The sequence below is a fragment of the Ambystoma mexicanum genome, chromosome 9 (assembly GCF_040938575.1).
Source record: "Ambystoma mexicanum isolate Mex_15411 chromosome 9, UKY_AmexF1_1, whole genome shotgun sequence".
NCBI classification, from domain to species: Eukaryota; Metazoa; Chordata; class Amphibia; order Caudata; family Ambystomatidae; genus Ambystoma; species Ambystoma mexicanum.
The window spans coordinates 711,991,877-712,013,085 of record NC_090931.1 but is presented as its reverse complement, the minus strand read 5'-3'; the positions used below and the strand labels follow the sequence as shown (position 1 = coordinate 712,013,085).

General features: G+C 46.5%; 1 protein-coding gene across 7 annotated transcripts in view; it reads right to left on the bottom strand.

Moving 5' to 3' along the window:
• PIKFYVE (phosphoinositide kinase, FYVE-type zinc finger containing) overlaps positions 1-21,209 on the bottom strand; it is a 1,728,392-nt gene that overhangs the window by 1,285,847 nt on the left and 421,336 nt on the right. The gene's annotated exons all lie outside the window — the stretch shown is intronic.

Genomic DNA, 21,209 nt, shown 5'->3' with positions numbered 1-21,209 from the left:
GTGTCCTTGAGGGATCAGCAAACACTTGGACAGATTCAGCCTTTACACAAGGTTGCACTCGAAATGGGCAGCAGGTCTTCTGGTATTTGAGTTCCGCAGCTCTGGAAACACAGAGGACCTAGGGATTAAATAAAAGTTTATCTTGGGACTGGTTGTTTCCACCTGTTAAAAGGAAGGAGTCATTCTTTGTGGAGTTCCTCTGTCACACAGAAAACAGAGTTAACACAGCAGTGGTCGCCTCACAGTTTTGCAAAGGGTCTGAAGGCATCTGTGGTCGTCTTCTTCTGTTACTTCAGGTTCCAGTGGTCGACTTGCTTTTCACTCAAGGAGCCTCACTTTTTATATAGTTCCTTACTCCTCTGCAATGTTCCTCTGCAGTTTACAGAAAGGGGATGTTTGGCTGTCCAATCAGGACAGCCATACCCCAGTGGGAGCTGGTCCGATTCAGGCACTCTGGCAGACGAAGGAAAGGGGGGGTGGAAAACTCCCCCACCACTTCCTGCCTGCCCAGACAGAGACGGTTCTATGTCCAAGCAGAAATGTCCCCTCACAAAAAAGTCAGTTTTCTTGCAGTGACATTATTACATTGAACATGTGGGGACACCCACGCAACACACGCACACACCCCCACACACACTTACAGAATGGTAGAAGGGCTAACAAACAACAACCACGCTAGTAAAGGCAAAAAAAGAAGGGAGGACCCTAATTTGTTCTTGGGTGCCCCTATTGTGCACTACAGAAGCTATGGACGTAGCCTGGTGTAGAAAAATCACACAAAAGTCACAGCAGCAGAGATAAGGGGGATATTAAGTATCCCTTTGGCACTCCACATAAGGTGGAATGTGCCAATCTCTCAGACTATAACGTTTCTGGAGAGAAACTATAGTTACTTTAGGATAAAGGAAAGGATATCAAAGGAGGACCCCAAGGGTCCCCAGCAACACTTCCCATCAGGAGCTGTGAGCTGCAATAGTAAAAAAGAGATGCACTTAAGAGTTATGGGGTCCTATAGACTCCATTGAATAGGTAAATATACAAAGAAAATAGTTCCAAAAAACAGAGCCCATAAGAAGGAATGATTGGAAACAGGCTCCACGCATTCAGGATTTCAGAAAAAGGTCCAGATAAAGGTGCCTGGGGGGTGGGTTGATGTGTGTGGTGTGTCTGTGGTGTGTGGTGTGTGGTGTCGTGTGCGTGTGGTGTGTGGTGTGCGTGTGGTTGGTGTGTGGCGTGTCGTTGGTGTGGCGAGTGTTTGGGATGTGGCATGTGGCGTGTGGTTTGTGTGTGTGTCCGTGTGTCTGTGTGTCCAGAAAGGGGGCAAGGTGTGGGAAGACTGTTTGGTCCCACTCCACAGCCAAGGTGCCTAAAGTCTGAGGGGGGGAATTGAGTGAAACCCCACAATGGTCCCTCATTGGACCACGGCTAGCTGTTTTCATGGTACATTGCCTTACTAGTGGTAAGCTTGGACTCGTTTCCAGACAGAATTTTGGAGACAAAGAGGACTCCTGCAGCCATTTCTTCAGATCAGCATTGGAGCTAAATATCCTATGTAGAAAAGCAGCCAACTGAAGATCTGAGGATGACTTCCAAAGAGGCCCAGCATCCCTTCCTGTGTTTGGCATGGTGAAGCTCTGCTGGACTACCTTATCTACAAAGGTCCTGAGTGGCGCTTCAACCCCTGTACTGGTGCAGCTGTCCCGAGTCTTTGGAAGTGTACTTGGACCACCCCGTCAACTAACAAACTCTCCAGTGGGCAACCTCGCTAGAACAGTCGTTCTACATTCGTCGCTGGAACTTTGGTGGTGGCCAGCTAGTGGTGCAAGTCACCTTCCTGCCTCTCAGCTTTAAAGAGATCCTGCTCTGGAAGGTCTTCAACCGTGACTTGAAGGATGCCTGCCATCGCTGGTACTCATCTTCCTCCAAGAGGTCCTGAAGAGGTCTGCATCAGTGTTTTCTGCATTTCTTCATCTGCTCCTGGAACAGACTGGAAGAATCCTTGCACTCGCAGCTCCCGAGTACCTCTCACTCGAACAAAGGGTGGGAAAACCTACCTCCACAGTGACCCCCAATTGACCCATCTAGTCCCCTGGGAAAATCCGAGTCGGGGGGGGAAGAGAATGCATAGCATTTCTTCCCCCCATCTGTTCTCCTTAAAATAAACCTTGGAACAAAACTGAGGTACTCCATTTGCTGCGTCTCTCACCTGTATCCTTAGGCAAGTCAACGTCATTGTCTTTAGGATGTTCTCCTTGTTTCTTCTCAGTCCCTTTTTGCATGTCTCTTTGGCATTCGCTGTTTAAGTACGCCTATCCCGATCTGCTGCCATAGTGTTGCCTGAGGTAACAGGAAACAACCACTGATATGGACAGGAACAGGCCCTAATCGGGAAAAAGCCAGGAAGGCAAAATAAAAAACTTGTGGAGTACTCAGAAGGACTTTGTTATGGAGATTCCAATAGTAGCTGATGAGTCAGTAATCCCAAACAGGTAGGCAAAAAGGTAGTAGCGAGGCAAAGGCAGCAAAAATAGAAGGCAGCAGAAATGGGGGTTCAAAGCGAAGTAACTAGCAACAAACAAAAGGCAGTGGAGGAATCAGAGCAAAGCAGGAAGGGAATTAAGTTTGCATAAAGAAAGCAGAAAGGCGAGGCAGGTGGCAAGCAAGAATACAGAATCTTAACCAGAGGAGCGCAAGGGTTGCAAAGCGTGGGATCATGCTGAATAAAAAAATAAAATAAAATAACCGAGAGCCGTGCGTCATCATTTCCGCAGCGACCACAGGGCTGTGACAGCAATAAACAGAGCGTCAGCAACAATCACAACGTATCTAGATTACACCTTCCTGGTACAGAGACAGCGACTGAACTACAGGGCGATCAAAAGGAGGCTGTGCAAAGCAGGCTACAGATAGATGTTGCTGTACCCAGCGAAACTTAAGGTGCTTCACAAGAATAAGACCCTTTTTTTGAGAGACTCCGGAGGACGCGACAATGTGTTTGGACACACGGAACTGTCCAGCGGGAGTGGATGACCAGGCGGAGAGCAGAACAGAAAAGTGATTCTGTACTTTTCTGAGTTGTAATGTTGTGTAAGAAATGGACTTTGTGACTTGATTATAGCACAGCTTATAACAAGTCGGGGAAAGAGGTCACAAATAGAGATGTAAATTAAGCAATATACTGATAGCTCAATGCAGGAGACACACGTGCAGCGTTATATAAACAGCACCAAGAGACACACTATCCCCTTCCTTAGGTAGTTTTGTCGAGATACTAGTATACGGTATCCTCCTGCTGAGCTCTGAGTGGCGGTAACACCAGGAAAGTGCTAGATACAGGATAGCCTGAGAGATCCACGGATGGAGATGGGGGGCGACAGTTGGGAGGGGAGTTGGGATAGTTTGGGTGGGGGGGTTGGGGTTTTGCCAGTTAAGGGGAAGATGGGGAGGGAGTCTGGGGGGACAAAGGGCGAGCCTACAACTACAGGGCACCGGGCAAGAAGAGGAAGACAGGAGAGGAAGCAGACAGAGTAGGGTATTGATAAGATGGGAGATCTGAGGATAGTGACCTGGAATGTCAGGGGGCTAAATAATTACTTGAAACGGAATAAGGTCATGATGTACCTGAAGAGACAGAACATGGATATTGCCCTGTTATTGACCAAAGATAAACAGGAGGTGATAGTGAGGAAATGGAAAGGGACCACCATAGGAGCGATGTATTCAGCATACGCCAGGGGGGTCATAAAGTGGATAGCACCACATGTCCCGTTTAGGCTGTTACAGTCCACCAGAGAATCAGACAGGAGGGGGGTGTTTGTGAGAGGGACGGTAGAAAACAGGGAGGGAAGCATCATTAACGTTTATGCCCCGAATCAAGATACCACGGGCTACTTCAGGACCTTATATGCCAAGGACAGTCGGTATATGGATGGGGTATATTGGGGGGGGGACTTCAACTGCACATTGGACCCCAAGCTCGACAGGTCAGATGGGAAAATTGAAAAGCCTAACCCAGTAGCCAGGGCCTAGAGAGCCCTATTGAGTGATTTTCGATTAGTGGATGTGTGGAGAATGCACCATCCACAGAACATAGAATATTCTAACTACTCCGCCCCACAAAATCTACACACCCGACTAGACTACATATTTGCTTCATCGGAATTGACAGGATAAATGGTGAAAGCGGAAAACAAAGCTGTGGTCCTCTCGGACCACGCGCCATTAAAAGTGACATGGTAGTACTTGGCTCCTAGGGCAAAGATCCCGACACGGAGACTCAGAGCAGAGGCACTGAAAGATACTGGGTTCAAGGAAGACCTGAGGAAAGAAATACGAGAGTATTTTGAACACAATACTGGAAGCGTAGAATCGGCTGGTACACTATGGGAGGCATTTAAAGTGGTAGGGAGGGGAGCAGCGATATCAAAGTCCAAAGGGTTGCTAGGCGGCATAACACAGGAATTGCATGATGCAGAGAAGAGAATAGAGACTAAGGTGAGGGAGGGGGTGAACTCCCTAGAGGAGGTCGAGACCATATGACAACTACGACAAGAGTGCAGGGATCACTGGGGAAGACTATGCAACCTGAAATACAATAAATATGTAGAGAGGCAACATGCAGAAGGAGATAAGCCAAGCAGATTATAAGCTTGGCTATAGAAAAGCGAGACCCCCCCCCCGACAAACAATCAGAGCAGTACAAGGGATAGATGGCCAGTTATCAGATACGCAGGAAGGGGTGAATAAATGTTTTTTGGAGTACTACCAGAGACTGTACACGGATGCTACTGTGGAGGAGGAAACGGATGCGCTAGAAACATTGGCAGAGATCAATCTTCCCAAACTGAAGATAGCGGAAAAAGAGAACCTAGAGGCCCCAATTACGGTAGAAGAATTAGAAGACGTGATCAAGATACTACCCACTAATAAGGCCCCAGGTGCTGATGGACTCCCAAGTGAATTTTATGAAAACATACAGGTCGAGTTGCGACCCCCGATGCTGTTGAATGAGGCGTTTGAAAAAGGCACGCTGCTAGAGTCCCATAGAGAGGCGATTATCATTATGCTACTTAATAAACCGAGAACAGATTGCGTATCTTACAGACCACTGTCAATGCTCAATCAAGACAGCAAAATACTTACAGCAGTGATGGACAATAGGTTGCAACCAATTATCAATAGACTCATAGATCCTGATCAGGCGGGGTATTTTCCGCGCAGTAGTATATCCGACAACCTTAGAAGACTCCATCACGTCATAGAACAGACGGAAGGGAGTTCCCAAGAAGTAGCAGTAGTCTAATTAGATGCAGTGAAGGCCTTTGACTCGGTTAAATGGCCCTGGTTGATGGCGGCCTTGAGGGAATATGCGGTTGGGCCCTCATATTTGAAATGGGTCCAGCTGCTGTATAGCAGTCCGCTGGCCTGTGTTAGGACAGGAGCGACCATCTCAGAACAGTGGCAACTCAGTAGAGGTAATAGACAAGGATGCCCATGGTCCCCAATGCTTTTCATATTAGCACTCAAACCCCAGGCGATATACTTGAGGCAGGCTTATGGGGAAGTGGGGATCAGCACAAACGGAGGACAACATTTGATATCCATGTATGCAGATGACATGCTGCTCTACTTAAAGTACCCTGAGGAAAACCTCCAGTATATTTTGGAAGTTATGGAGCGATACACTGAGTTGTCTGGCAAAACAGTGAGCCCCAAGAAATCATGTATATCTCCCCTTGGTAGATACGTGGGGTTAGCACGGGAAGAACTGCCGGTATTAGAGATAAAATGGGAAACTGAGACCTTAAGATATTTGGAGATAGATGTACATCATAATGCTGAGGCTGAACACAGTCAAAATACAGAGAAGGCGCTATCTAGGATTGAAAATAGCATGGTGTTCTCGGCCAAACTCCCCTTGACCATGATGGGAAGAGTGGCACTGTTGAAGATGGTGGTACTGCCCAGGCTATTACACTTTTTTGAGAACATACCATACATGATACCCAAGCGATTCTTTTCCAAAGTTCAGATTATATGTAGGGGTTCATCTGGCACAACTCCAGGAATAGGATAGCATTATGGAAATTACAGAACCCATACGAACAGGGAGGCATTAGATTACCCAATATTTAAGTATATTATCTAGCAAGCCAACTCCAGTATGTAGCAAGGTGCTTATCAAAAGACCCCACACTGCTGAAGTCTGGATGTAACCCATATTTCCTGAACGAGTGGATATGGCTGCCAAACCCGCACGGGGGAGAAGGGACGGGATTGCTAGATTTGGGTTGGAAAATGTGGCGAAGGCCCTGCCAGGTAATGGAAAACCTGTTCCCGTGTTCTCCACAGATGCCGCTGGTGGCATGGACAGGGGTTGGCGAGCAAATGAGAAGGGTGATTAGGAAACAGTGGGAACCGATGGGCATAGCATCCCTGGGAGACGTGTGGCTAGATGGGAAGGCGGTTAAGTTTGACACACTGGTGGAAGACACTGGTTTACACCGTGGGCAATATATCACATATGCCAGGCTGATGAAGAGGATAAAAGGCACGTGGCCAGAGACAGTGTTGACCCAACAGCCCGATACTGCCATTGAAACATTTTAGGATGTGTCTGAAGGAGGTCATGAGGTCTCCCGAATATATGAACTTTTGATGTCTAGAGTGGGAAAGGAGGTGATCCAGACAAGGAGAGATTGGGAGGAGGAATCCAGGGAATTAATGGGAGATGGGCTGTGGGTGAGAGCGCAAGGAAACCACAAGAAAGTATCAAGGAATGCGAGACTACAACAGATTCAGTAGTACGTTACACACAGAGCATATATGACTCCCAAGAAGATAGCCAAGTGGGCACGCAAACATGTCCAGAATGTGGGGAGACAAATGCAGGTATGATACATATGTTCTGGGCATGCCCTGAAATAAGGAGATTTTGGGAAGAGGTAGCCCACCTCATTGCGGAGAAAGAGATAAACCTGGATGTGGACTCCTGTGGGCGTGCATGTTGGGAGGGTTCCCCAGGCCGCGCAAACTTAAACACCTGAGCAAACTCAAGGATCTGGCTTATATATTAGCGAAGCGCAGAATAGCTATGAGCTGGAAAGCAAGCAAAAGACAGAAAGTTGAAGTCTGGTGGCAAGATCTTCAAAAATGGCCAGACGCTGAAACTGTAGTGTGGCATGAAGCGGTTAACAGAGGTGGGGAGGAAGAAGTGGACACCTTGATAGCCTAGAGGCAAATAGTTGCTAAACTATTGGGGCATGACCAGACGAGCCCAGAGGATGCTAGCTCGTCAGGGGGAGAAGAGAAAGGGGCGCCCGGGTAAAAGGTCTTGTAAAGGCGGGATGTGGGGTAGGCTCGAGAAAGGGTGGGGAAGGGGAGAAAACAACGTGAAACTGTATGTGAAGACTGAAAGACATACTTGTTGTACACTGTAAGGTTTTTTTCAAGTTGGAGGTAATAAAAATTGTTTTAATTTTTAAAAAAGTATGGAAGGATCTGCGGGGCCATGACCCTCAGGGGGTTGATCTTCTGTGTCTGACACCACGTAGCTAGGCGCTTCCACTTTTGCCCATAGCACTTGAGTCAATGACAATGTGGCCCTGGCAAGGACCTCCCTGCAGCCCGCAGGAGGCTCGTACCCACCGAACTCCAGCGCTGTAGGAGCCAAACCTTCAGGTTCAGCGACCCCGGGTCATGATGTAGGATTGGCCTCCTTCCCTGGTTAGCAGATCTGCGTCCACTGGCAGTTGGACTGGTGGTGACATTGACAGGCTGAGAAGGTCCGTGTAGCAAATATGCCTCGGCCACGCCGGGTCGGTGAAGATCATCTTCCACCGGCACCATTTGAGTCGATTGATGACTTGCAGCAGGAGGGGCAGCGGAGGAAAAGGGTACAGGAACAGGCATTCCCACAGGAAGGAAAAGATGTCCTCCATGCTCTTCAGCTGGTGGAACCTGCTGGAGAACCTAAAGCATTTAGAGTTTGTCGCTGTTGCAAATAGTTTGATCCGGGGCCTGCCCCACTTGAAGAAGAGACTGTCCACTTGATCCTGCCGAAGCTCCCACTGGTGGCAAGAGAGCAGTTCCCTGCTGAGGGAGTCGGCAATGGTGTTCTTGACTCCTGCCAGATGAAAATGAATGAGCAACATCCCCGGGGCGACGGCCCAGTGCCACAAATCCTGCGCCTCTCTGGACAGGACTGGGTACCTGGTGCCCCCTTACATCTGGATGTAAAACATTGTGCTGGTATTGTCCGTAAGGACCCTCACCATCTTGCCCTTCAGGGATAGGAGGAACGACTTGTGTCAGTGCATTGCCATAACTTGTTATTCAGCCTCTCCCTCTGCCCAGCTTCCTGCCACACCGGAGCCATCAGCTATCTTAAGCCTCATACACAGCCTGCTAACAAGCCACCTGCTGATCCGGCACAAGACTCCTAGTCTGCAATTTGCTTTCTTGCAAAGCCTAAATTGGAACAGTAGCTCAATCCTTTTCCTAATCCGGCAGCTGAACCTGCTTCACAGCGTTATGTATAGCTCAAGCCTTGTGTTTAGCTACTTGCCTAACCCGCTCCACAGCACCCAGCTTGGTCGGGCCCTTGCCTCCAGCTCCTCATCAACTAGCATAAGCACTATGCTATATTTGAGCCCAATATCCAACCCTCTGATTTGCTTGAACTCACAGCTGTGTCCCTGCCCACAGGGGATCCGAAGCTGCTGCCTTGAGCTCCTCCCGACAGGAGCTGCGGACCCCTTCCCAGCAGGCGCTGCGAACCCTCCCTGCCAGGGTCCGCAAGCCCCTTATCAGCAGGAGCCGTAAACCTCTTTCCAACAGGAAGTGCAAGCTCTCTTCAGCAGGATCCACAAGCCCCTTCACAGGAGGCAGCACTGGAAGGGCAAACCTCCCATTGCGGTTGCTGAGAAGGCTGCATCAAACCTCCTATGACTGCAGAGATGCCCAATGATGGTGGAAACCAGAAGAGGCAGGGCACAATGGAAGCGTTTGCACGCCAACATAGCCAACCCCGAAAGGAAGCATCCCCTGGAGTTCAGGGGACCTCGAACTCTGTAGAACCCCTTCTGAAATCGCAAATCTAAAACAGCTGATGGAGGCAATGCAGGCTGGCTTTGCCCATGACTGACAAGCTGGTTGGCATTGCAACAAATATTAGCATCCTGAATGGAAAAATGAAGCGTATTTGTGCGAGATACCGGAAGCAGAAACCCACGTTGGAACCACAGAGGATGAAGTCCACACTCTTCGATCCCAGATGACGACCATGCCCACGAACTTAAAGAGAGCCGTATCCAAGTGCGATGATCTTGAGCCTAGATCGCGGAGGAGCAACATTCGCATCGTGGGGCTACAGGAAGATTTTGGATGCGGCCCAATGGAAGTGACAATTGAAAATCTGTTCAAAGAACTGATAGGCGACCAAGATTTCTCCTTGATGTTTGTAGTCGAAAGGGCCCACAGAACATCTCCTACACACCCTAGACCCGGTGTACCCCCCAGAGGAACTATCGTCATACTCTAATACTGTGACAGAGATACAGTGCTACGCCTAGCCAGAGAGAAGGGTCCTCTGCAATATGACAACATGATGCTCCACATCAATCCAGATTTCTCCACCACGTAAAGCTAGAACGGAAATCCTTCATGGGAGTTAAATGAATGCTCAGTGAGAGGCTCACTCCGCACGCCATGCTCTTTCCGGCAAGATTGCGCATTCAACCTCAAGGAAAAACGATGTTCTTCACGATCCTGGAGGAGGCAGTGACATATTGAGGCCAACATACCGATACCACCCTGATTACCGGTGAATCGGTACGACGCAGCCCTAACTTCGCCGGTATGACCTATGCTTTCGAACTGTTGAATTGGATCTCATTTTGCTCAGAAATTGCTGGGCAGATGACTCTCTTGCGACTCCCACTAAAACATAGTACCCAGACATGCATATATGTTATTGTACCCGTCAGCTGTGCGCTCATGATTCCGTGGCTATATACTTTGGCTATGATGGGCGTGCCGCTGCCAGGGTGTTCAGACATGGAGACAGCTACCCCCCAGGCAAGGTTGCTGTTGCTTGTTTTCTTGTACTGGCACAGGTTGGGGTTGTGTGCCTCCGTTAAAGGGAGGGGGATGGTAAGGGATACATGGCCCTAATTGGGAGGGCGGGGATGATGGTGGGTGGTGGGTGGGTGGCAAAGGGAACATTTGTGGGAAATATTGGTTAAAAATGTTTCAGTCAGTCACAAAACGGAGTGTGTGCCTATATGCAACCTGATATGGGAATGCAAGGGCCTGTCTAAGCAGACTATACAAATGCCTTGACTCTCAATCAACCTGGTCACCCTTAATGCTTTAAGTTGGAATGTGCATGGTTTGGGAAACTATGTGAAAGCAAGGAGAGTGATATCCCATGTGAACCGGCATGACATACAGATCCTGTTTCTGCAGAAAACACACAAATGTGGGAGCATGACTACTACATATGCTAGGGCATGGGGGCCGAATAAAAGAATATATATAAAGAAAAAAACAGTAAGGGAGCTGGTCTTGAACCACATCTCAATTAAGAGCAAGAACATCAAGGTCAAGGTCTTCAAGGAGGTGACGGATGTCAGAGTAATGTTTGATAGAGCTAGAATTGAGTGTGGTTAAGTGAAGTTGGTTACCCACTTTAGAAGATTTGCGAGGGGGGCACAGGTGTGAGGGGACACCACTGGGAGGAGGGGGTTGAGGGAAGGAGTGGTGGAGGGAGAGGGAGAGAAGTTGAAGAGAAAGGGAAGATGCCTGTCAATAAAGTGCAGGTTGGGCTGGGAGCCCTTGGCCATGATGGTGCCATCATGATATACATTATATGGTGCATTTGGAAGATGTGAAGTGCGCCAAGAGCACTTCCCATCTGGTGCCACCAGTAATGGGAGAGGAGTAGAAAGGGGAGAGGACAGAGACCATATAGGGGGTCCATAGGTTAGAAGAAAGAGCAAAGAATGTCAGAGATAGTCAGTGTAGAGGAGAAATTGATGTAGGTGTCTGCGATGGGCAGACTAGGGTTGGAACTCAGGAATGGCTTTTTTAGTTTCTTCCTTCCCGTCTTTATGGGAAAGGGAGTATAAGGGATGGAGAAGCAGTTAGAAAAGATAGGGGAGACGATGTAAGAGATATTCAATCAACACTACAGCCAAGTCAATGCCTAGTCTGGGATGCTGAGGAAAACCCTTATTAATGTATTTTTATGTCTAGTTCAGTACTCTGGATGACCACCCTTGTATAACACCCCCTCTTAGAATCTCCCTGACCCCACTGAGCCAAGAAGTAGGTTTGTTTTGCAAATTAAAAGGTTTATTTGAGAATTTAAACAATATATATATATATCACACTTTATAATAAATTAATATCTGAGAGTACACTTAGACATATGATGTTGATCAACAATGGGTAATCTGGCACTAGCACACATCTTTACAATCAATGAGGAGTTAGTATAGGATGGATAAAGTAGCAAAAATACTTTTATGATTTCAAGGGAAAAGCAATGAGGAATAAAATGCAGTACAGAAATACTTGATATGATTTTAGCAAAAGATAAGATAATCACTTTTTCTCTGGCAATTCACCCCACTCCCCTATGCAATGTAAGAAATGGAAGGAGATGGAAAGAGGAGCACACAGTTCTCAGGAATGCAATCAAATAAAATACGAAATTCAGTTCCCCCCCCCAGCAAGCTTAGAGGAAACAGGTATGAGTTTGAAACACAGGCCCAAAATGCTTTTAAACGCGATGGCAATGGATAGGAAAATGTGCCAACTGATTTTAATTCCCTCTAGAGATTCAGGGTGAGTGGGAGATGCGTGTTGGTATTAGTTCAAGCTCACTTTAGCAATGCTCTATGAGTTATTACCAAGTTGCAAACGGATTTTAACAAAGCAAAGAATGGAGCTGCTATTTTGACGAGTGGAGAAATTGAGCCAAAATCGCAAATCGCGGTAAATTCGCGAGAGCATGAATCGTGATTGTGGCAAAAGTATAAGGAGTAGCAGAGGAAAGTTAAACCACGTTCCTAGCACAAACGGTTCCAGAGATACGGACGATTTAATAAAGGTAGATTTTCAGATTTAAAGTAAAACTCAAAATGACAGGTGACAGCTTGCAGCTGCAGAATTGACAGGTGACAGTTGTGCAGCTTTAAAAATGACACGATTTCTAGGAGGCTGTTCTACTTAGGTTAAAATAGTTTGGATTAGATTATTTTAACTAAGAGATTGGTTCTGCACAGTTCTGCTAGGTACTCTCAATATAAATTTGAAATAGGCCTCGCCACGATCTGGTCAGGTTTTGGACTGGACTCCGGCTCTGGTCTCGGCACTTCACAGTGATCTGGGTCAGCTCTCTGGTTCTGCTCACAGCGGTCTGGGTCACTCTGGATCTCTGGTCTGGTCTCTGGCAATTGTTCTTGGCAAAAGAATTCAAACAGCTCGCCCGGCTGTGGAATAATTTGCAAATGATTTTAAGGTTGCTGAGGCCTGCTGAGAAGAGTTCTCAGTTTGTGGGTTTAGGCCCTTGCTTTAAGTTCTGAAGTAAAGTTCTGGTCTTTGGAGATTGATGGATTTGAAGTCTGGATCTCTGGATGTGAAGTCGTCGGTCAGCATGCTCCGCAGCAAATGGAATTGAATGTCTCTACCTGTCCCAGCAGTCTCTTTTTATGCGTTTTGAAAATGGGTGTGTGCCTGGGCCCAGCTAAGCCTGCCCCTCTCTACTTGTCATTGGCCCAATTCTCCCCTCTCCCATGATTGGGGGAAGGAAATGGATTGTCGTCATGATGAGGTCTGTTTATGGGTCAGAGGATCCTCCCCTGGTCAGTTTGCCCACAAATCTATATTTGATTCAAATACATCTTTCCCAGATATACAATTTGTTGAAATTACATGTGCACATTATATATTCCTTATGGTCCATGCTTGTCCGCCTCTGATCTTCCTGGGGGCTTGCATTCAAAAATGACAACATTTTGCGCTTTTTAACTGGTTTTGCAATATCGGACATTTACCCAAAATTACACACATGTGCGCAAGGAGTATGGACATTAATTGATGAAGTGTCAGATTTTTAACATGCAGACATTTGGAGTGAGACCCTATTTTCCGCTAGCAACCCCCCAGAATACACCACAGGGTCCTAAGGGTCCTAACGCCTCTCAAAATGTTCACAGAAAAATCACAAAAATAATATTACTTATATAATTCTGACAAGTCCGCACTATGAGTTATCTATCTTTTTAAAATTATGCCCTGGTCAAAAAGGGGTGTGGCTTCCCACATCACAAGGTGGAATAACTGGTTTATCCACTTCCCCCAAGCTCAGCTGCTAGCAGAGGCACTGCCCCTCCCAGTTTCCCCTAAGAGGAAGCCACTTTACGACGCCCCCTATATAACATTTGCCTGAGTCAAGGGAGTTGCATTGTTCTGTTCCTTCCAGTTCCCAGGTGCTCCACCCCTAATCTAATCAGAGAGGTGACAACTCCTTTTGGCAAGGGGCAGCAGGATGCAGCTAGGCCTGGGAAGAGTGGCTGAACAGGTTTGTCCTGTCAGGGGTAGTTGTCAGGCAGAATCCAGTTTCACTAAACCAGGTTTCAGCTAAATGTCACTTTTTGTTCCCAGTTTTCTACATTCAAATCAAACTGACAATTTGTACCTATACATTAAATAATTACTTCCTTCAAGTCATTTCAGAATATGGTTTTACATTCTTCCACCTCTTAGCAAGTCTTTCCTTGGTCTGGTTTTGTTTCATTTGTGCAGTTTTACACAAAAGTCTGGTGGTTTTAAAACGCCGGCTTTCTGATAGTGGTGAGTACTGGTAATGCAACCATTTTTGGGATTAAGAAAACGAATTCCCCACAGTTCTGAGTTGCTTTTTTTGGCAATCAGCATTGCCATTCCCAATGGTTTTAGGCTACTGTGTGTGTAGCCCAATGGTGGTTTTAGGCAGTGCCCTCCTGTGCTCACAACATAGGCAAAAATGGGTGGCAGCCTATTCTTCATGTTTTCCCTGTGCACTCTCTGGGGAGTTCTGGCCATCATGATGTTTTCCATGCCAGTACTGCACAGTTTTATGGTAGGGCTTGTATGCATGGGTAAAAACATCCCACAACGAAAAGTGCCACGGGCAGAGAAAAGGGGTATGGAGGAGCCAGAGGATAGCCGGGGAGAGGGTCAAGCACAGTGCAACAGTAGAATCACACCAGGCGGCCAAGCAAAGAGAGATTATTGAGCATTTTGGAGATGCCCAGATATACAAAAAGCACAATAAGCAGTACAAAATGGTGGTGGATGCCCAGTTCGAAGCACACCAGAGAATAGTAAAGTTATAAGTCACAAGCTTTTCATTTTTAGTTCATTCATTGGAGTAGGGCATTAAGAGACCCATAGCAGTCAGAATGAATGATTCACCTCAAGATGCATGGTGCTGATGGTGTAATGAGTTTTGGGTTACAGATAGGGCAAGTAGGTGAAGGAGCAGGCAGTAATTGGAGCAGATAAAGTGTCCAATGAAGGAAGGCGACCAGTGTGGTCCAAGAATTGCCTACCAGGACAATTGAAATCAGAGTTATGATTGAGGACAGCACGTGTTGACACTCCAAATCAGTATGAGAACAGTTGGGAGTGTAGCCGGGTAGCTCATGGGAGAGGTGCTCCCTCCGGCTCCAGAAAGGCTCAGACAGGGGCCTTAGAAGTGGGCCTTTGAGCTGGGGGGCCGGCTAACACCTGCTGGCTCCCTGATTGGCCCAAGAAGGATGTAGGAGCCAATCAGGCTCAAAGTATGGCGGTCTCTGGGAAACTCTCAGAAGCACCCCAGTGCTTGAGATGGTGGCTTCCATTTACAATGAGGATCGCACAACAGCCCGCATGTGCTTCAATGAAGGATGTGGGAATGAGCATCCACAGGATTTATTCAGCGTGCTCATTATAAATTTGCACAACACACACACAGTCAAGCAGAGTGCCCGCAAGGGCTTACCTTATCAAAGTTGAAGAAATGAATCAGCACGATCCACAGCAAGCCGGGGCTGAATAAGGAGGAAAAGAGAGCCAGAAACCAGCCAGCTCGGTAAAAAGGCTGGAAAACGTGGGATTGCTTCCCTCTGTGGAAAGCCCATAAGAACCCTCAGGAAATCCAAACATGTTAAGATTATTATGCCTAGCCTTATTCTCAACATAATTAACAAGGGGATCCAGCTGTGAACAGCCCTGGGCAGAGTTGAATTATTTCAAGCAACTGTGCACGTAATCCCCTGAATTCGTGTTCCATGACCAGCTGCTGCAATTTAAAGGTCCATAATAAACCCAGTGTCTCTGGAAGAAATAGTTTGAAGGAAAATCAACCTCTCAACTAATTTGGTGGTAGGGATCCATTGCCTTCTGCATAGTTTACAACCTCGCTGAAATCCGGCTTTCAATCACACTTGGCTCTTCACCTTTACATTCTTCGAGATTTCCATCTTGCACTCCAGGGCTGGTTCTGAGTTTGAGAGCCACAAATCTATTGTACAAATCATGTTTGGAGGGCAAGCCCTCCGCTATGACTTCACAGTCTGCCTGTTCACTTGTGAATGGGGTTCAAAGTGGTTGCAAGGCAGAAATTGTGTCACCTGATCCTCTGTATAATACCATTATTTAGTGCTGCAATAAGTAGCATAACTTAAGATTCTCAGTCACAGGCTATTTCACTTGACAGATAACTACTTCAATCTCATTTGCTCCCTACTTGGTCTCCTGCATCCCTATTGCCTTATCAACATGTGTGGTAGGGACAAGATTATCAGCAGCCTCAATATAAAAGGTGGAGTAAGAAACTTGACATGAATCCAAATTATTTGACACTTTGGATATCCCAGATGGTGCAGATTTGTGATCTAGTACAGACCATGACTCTTAACATCCAAAAATAAGAAACTGTAGAAGCCCTGATAAAACGTGGTCATTGCTGCATCAGAATTAGTTCTAATACATGATGCAGTACAATACATTAGGGGACTGTGCTGTCTGCCCTAGCCATATTGAATTATTATTTAATCTTGGAGCTGAAAACAGGCAAGAGAGAAAACAACTACTTTTTGCAGCCTCAGCTGGTAGGTTTATGGCAGGAGTATGCTACCTTTGGCTCTCCAGATGGTTTTGGACTGCAACTCATCAGCCTTAGCCAGTATAGACAATGGTGAGGAATCATGGGCGTTGTAGTCCAAAACACCAGGAGAGTCGCAGGTTGGTGGGCTTCTGAGACCCTGCACAGTTGCCAGATCTTCCTCGCTTTGAAATCATTGATTGATTAATTGATATTTTATTTCTATTGCGCTCGTACACAAGTGTTTCAGAGCGTGGCAAGGAAAGGGAGGGGAACAGGGGAGAACAAAACGACGATCTTACTAGGCCCAGTGACATTGAGAACGCGCAAGTGCATGGGAGGGGGGGAGGGGGAAAGTGCATGGAAGGGGGAGAAGTGTTTGTGGAGGGATAGCTGAAGGTATTTTGGACCCATGACCCAGAAAGCCTTGTGACAATGCAGAGGGTTTTGAATGTAATCCTTGCATCCACTGGGAGCCAGTGGAGAGATTTCAGAGCTGGAGAGATACGATCCCAGGGCTTGAGGCCGAGGACAAGTCTCGCAGTCCTGTTCTGGATTAGTTGCAAAGGGCGGAGAGTAGAGGCAGGTAGATTTAGAAAGAAACCGTTACAATAGTCCAAGCCAGAGAGAACCAGGGTTTGGGATACCATGAGCTTCTGTGGGAAGGAGAGGAAAGACAGAGTACCTTTGAGGAGGTGCAGTCGGAAATTTGACTTTTTAGAGACCTCAGAGATGTGGGCGGAGAAGGAAAGGGTGGGGTCAAAGATGACCCTGAGGTTCTTAGCCTCGTAGGTGGGGGTAGGAGGAGGACCAAGTGAGGCCGGCCAGAGAGTGAGGGGAAAAGATGGTGAAGGTGTGCGGATGAGGAGGATCTCCGTCTTGCTGGCATTCAGACAAAGATCATTTGCGGCACACCAATCTTGAATGGCAGTTAGGCAATCAGAGATGAGAGAGGGAGAGGAGGTGGCAGAGGGCAGCCTGAAAATGAGTTGAGTGTCGTCAGCGTAGCACTGGAAATTTGAGCAGAAAATGGCAATGCAGTGGGGGAGAGTTGCCAGGTATTGTTTAAAAACATGCCCCACACATGCTTAACTTCTCTCCTAATGCTGCTTCAACGGCCCCTGTGGCCATTTAACGGACTTGGGAGCGAAGTCTGGTGCCATTTTGTATTTTTAACTTTATTGAACACTGTTTTTGCAGTAGCCAATAGAGTGTGTGATTGGATGTTTTATTTTTTATGACGATTGTGTAACCCCCGTCACCAACGCCAGAACTAAAAAGATTGTTTCTCAACTTCTTTGCTCTTATTATTAGGTTTGGCAGCAACAGAGTAAGCCATACCCCTAAAATGGGTAAATTAGGTTGCGAGGTATGCTATACAAGAAGATGCCTCCGTTTCTTGCACTCTAACAGATCTCCCAGGACAGAGTGGCATCTGCTCAACGCCATCTTCTCTATGATTGTATCCGGCTTCCAATGACAACTTGTGTGAGATGCCTATACTACAGTCACAGAAGCTTCAGCACAGGCGACTCTCTTTGCTCTTGCTCCTCCACCCTCAAAGCTGTATTCCCCTGTGCCACGAAAGTTGAAGGGTGTGGGCACTACAGCAAGCATGAAAAGCCTCCAAACCAATACCAATGCTCCGTAAACCAAATATGCTGTGCTCATAGCCAATGTCTGAGCATCAACCTACAATTACATATGCTGATAATAAAGAACTGAACGTTAAATGTAGAAACAAAAATGGCAGCTGGTATTTAGATTGTACATAGAGGAAACCGAATTAGCAACCAACAGAGTGCTGGACATGTTGCTGAGGGTAGCATAAGGGCTGTTCCAACGATGGGGGTGGGATTTGATGCAGAAATGCAAGAAGCCTAAGTTATATCTAAGCATTGGCTGGCTGAAGAGTAAGGTCCCGAGTTACTTCCTGAACTGCACAAGCAATGGCTCAGTTTTGATTGCCAGTGTGGTGGCATTCTAGTAGGCAGGGACGTAGGTAAAGCAGTAAGGTCTGCTGGTGAAACCAAATAAATTGCAAAATTAAGCTGCAGTACTGAATCGTGTGGGGGCTGGTGCGGTATGAACATTCAGCCTGAAGAGAGACACATCAGGCACAGTGGCTGGCATCAAGCAGCAGCCAGTCTCAAAGCTCCTCAAGACTCTCTAGTAAAAAAACAACTCAAAGCAATGAAGGTGCTTTGAGAAAGACTTAAAGAATGGATTCCTCTATGAAATGAACCTGGAGGAAATTAGTGTTTCTCAATGAAGGTATATAGGACCAAAGTTATTCACCACACCCCCTTGCTTGTGACCACAGTTATTGCCATTTCATACTCCTTTAAACGACAGATGTTAGTTTTTCCCAATTCAACGATGCTCAGTTTATGAATCACTTCAGTAAGGAAGGCGTCCTTGTCCTGGCTCAGGGTTGAAACCTGCAACCTGCCTTTTCAGTATAGAACTCAGTAGGGAGGGAGAAATGTACTGAGCTATCTTAATGTCTATAGAACAGCACGTGGCAAAAAGTCCTTGGTTGCAGAAACATACATTTGTGGCGCACCCCCAACATATTTTGTTTTCTATCACAGAGTCATACTATGTCCCATTGAAAACATATTTCATGTAACATGGCGGGAGCAGGGAGGATTGGACACTGTTAGGGAGAATTCTCATGAATGTCCTAATTCCCTGCACCTTAGAGACCCCCAGCAAATTTGCTGGATTTTTGAGGACTTGATTTTTTTCCAGGAAACAGTGTGAGCTTTTTTTCCCCACTTGTTCATGTATTTTGATGTGTGTTTTACATTTGAGTTCTTTGATTATGGCGTTTTAGATAACTCCATAGGCATCATCTTTTCATGTGTGTCACACACACAGCACACTCAGTGCAGTGACACAGGGATGTATTTTAGTCTTCCTCTACCTTCTCTGGGATAAACTACTGTTTCCCAGAGAAGAGAATGTAAAGTGAAATTGACTTTACTAGTCTTTTCAAATTCCGTGACCCAGCACACACCATCCTACAATGGAGTGCTAGAGGGGTTACATAGTATCCCCTGTGTCTAAATACTGATGCAGCAGTCGAATGCTACCCTTTCCTATTGAAAAGGCTGGTGGCAGTGGTTTTACAATTAACTACCATGATTTTTCCCGACCGGGAACACCAGTAGCTAAAAATCACAGGAGCCATGTTTTTCAAGATGGCGCCTTAAGCCCCTTGGTTTAAACAGGTCCCGGTCTTCTTTTATTGCCATATCTTTTTGGAAAGGTCCTTCTAGTGTTTGTCTCTGCGCGCCGAACCATGTTTGGTCCCTTTGTTCGTGTGCCTTGGGCTGGCTTCAGGACTGAAGACCGCCTCTGGCGCCGAAGTGTCTGGGGTGGGCAGGATGTGAGGGAGGTGCCCGAAACTCTCTGTGCTTAGTCTCCTAGGAGACCCAAATGCACTCTGGTGTGATTGGCTGGCTGACTGTCCAGCAAGGACAGTCACCCTGCTGGGAGAGTGACAGCTAAACTGGAATGAATGGGAGAAAACTGTTTAAAAGGCAAGTTTCTATGACTGGAAAGCGGAGTCGACCACTGGAACGAAAGAACCAAAAGACGAGCTGGAAATGGACGGCTGCTGCAACTACCGGACCGTTGGTTTGCCCGGTGAAGCCTTGCTGCAGGTCTGAATTGCCAAACTCCATTCGACAGAGAAGCTCCTTCTAGGACAGCTTCCTCCTTTGAGTTGGTGGGACCAATCAACTCATAAGACACCTGGATAACATTCTCAAGGCTCGTTAGGATTAACCAGGGAGAGGGACACCAGTTTGTGCTCTTAAAGCTACAGCTACTGGAAACTGAAGTGACTCCATCTTGTTTGCTTTCTTCGACAATCCCGTGAGTGCAGGAGTCCCCCGACTTCCTCTTTCTTGTCTCCACAACTGAGGCTCAGGAATAGCGAGATCTACAGGACCTGCCAGAAACCAAGACTTCAGCAACATTTGTTTCTTCATATAAAGGTACTCAGCCAACCCGATTGAGAGAACGCCACTCTCGCAGTGAAAGTTTGTGAAACTTTCCCAACTTGCAGGCCTAATCAGCTTTTGACCCGACATATGATTCTTTTTCGCCTAAACTACTTCTAAGAACTTTCGCAAAGACTTTACCGTTTGTTACCAGAACTGCTCTTTTCTTTCCAGAACTCTAGCCCATTGACTTTGGCCTGGCCTATTGACTTGAATTGAACTTTTCTGGTGAACTGAAACTATTTGCGCTGTCTAAAAAGTATATGTGATCTATTTTACTTACCTGTTCCTTTTGCTTCTTTCTAAGTAACTAAACCGCCATTTGGCTGGCTCCTATTTCAGCGGAGCTCAAACTGTCTCAAAACCTTAGAATTTCGTATTCAAGTGTATGGGTTTATAATAAGTTGTCTTCTGCTAATGAAATGTTTTTAAATGATTGTGTAATAAATAAGTGTTTTTACTAAGAAACCTAGATTATACGTGTCTACTTGAACCACTGTGATTGAAAGTCCTCTGTGTAACTACTTGTACTGCTCACATTCACTCTCGAGATAAGCCTGGCTGCTCAGCCCGCTACCAAAAACTGGGTGGTACACACTTATACCAAAGGTTGGTTTGGTTAACACCTGTAGTCCTAATTGTGTGTAGTGGTCCCAAAGGGTACTGCCTGCAATTCTGCCTAACAGACACCAATCAGCTGTAGGAGCCACTCAAGGCATTGCTGACTGCCTGCAAATGTAAAGACTTTGAACCAAATGTCACTAATCCACTTACCCGGTTTTACTATTTTAATTATGAAGCGTGGAACTAAAATGCTCGAACTGGTTAAATGTTTAATTATTACAAACATGGTTAACACGGGTGATGGATGCCTTCATAGACAATCATGGGTGAAAGTGGGGATGTCAAACTCATCCTCTGGGACAGAAAAAAAACAAATACATTTGCAGCCACCTGAAACATTGAAAACATATCCAAGCATAGTACATGTAGATTAAAAGGGCCCTGCCACCCCAACTAAGGTGAGGGAGAAATAAAATGTCACTTCTCCTTCAAAAGCA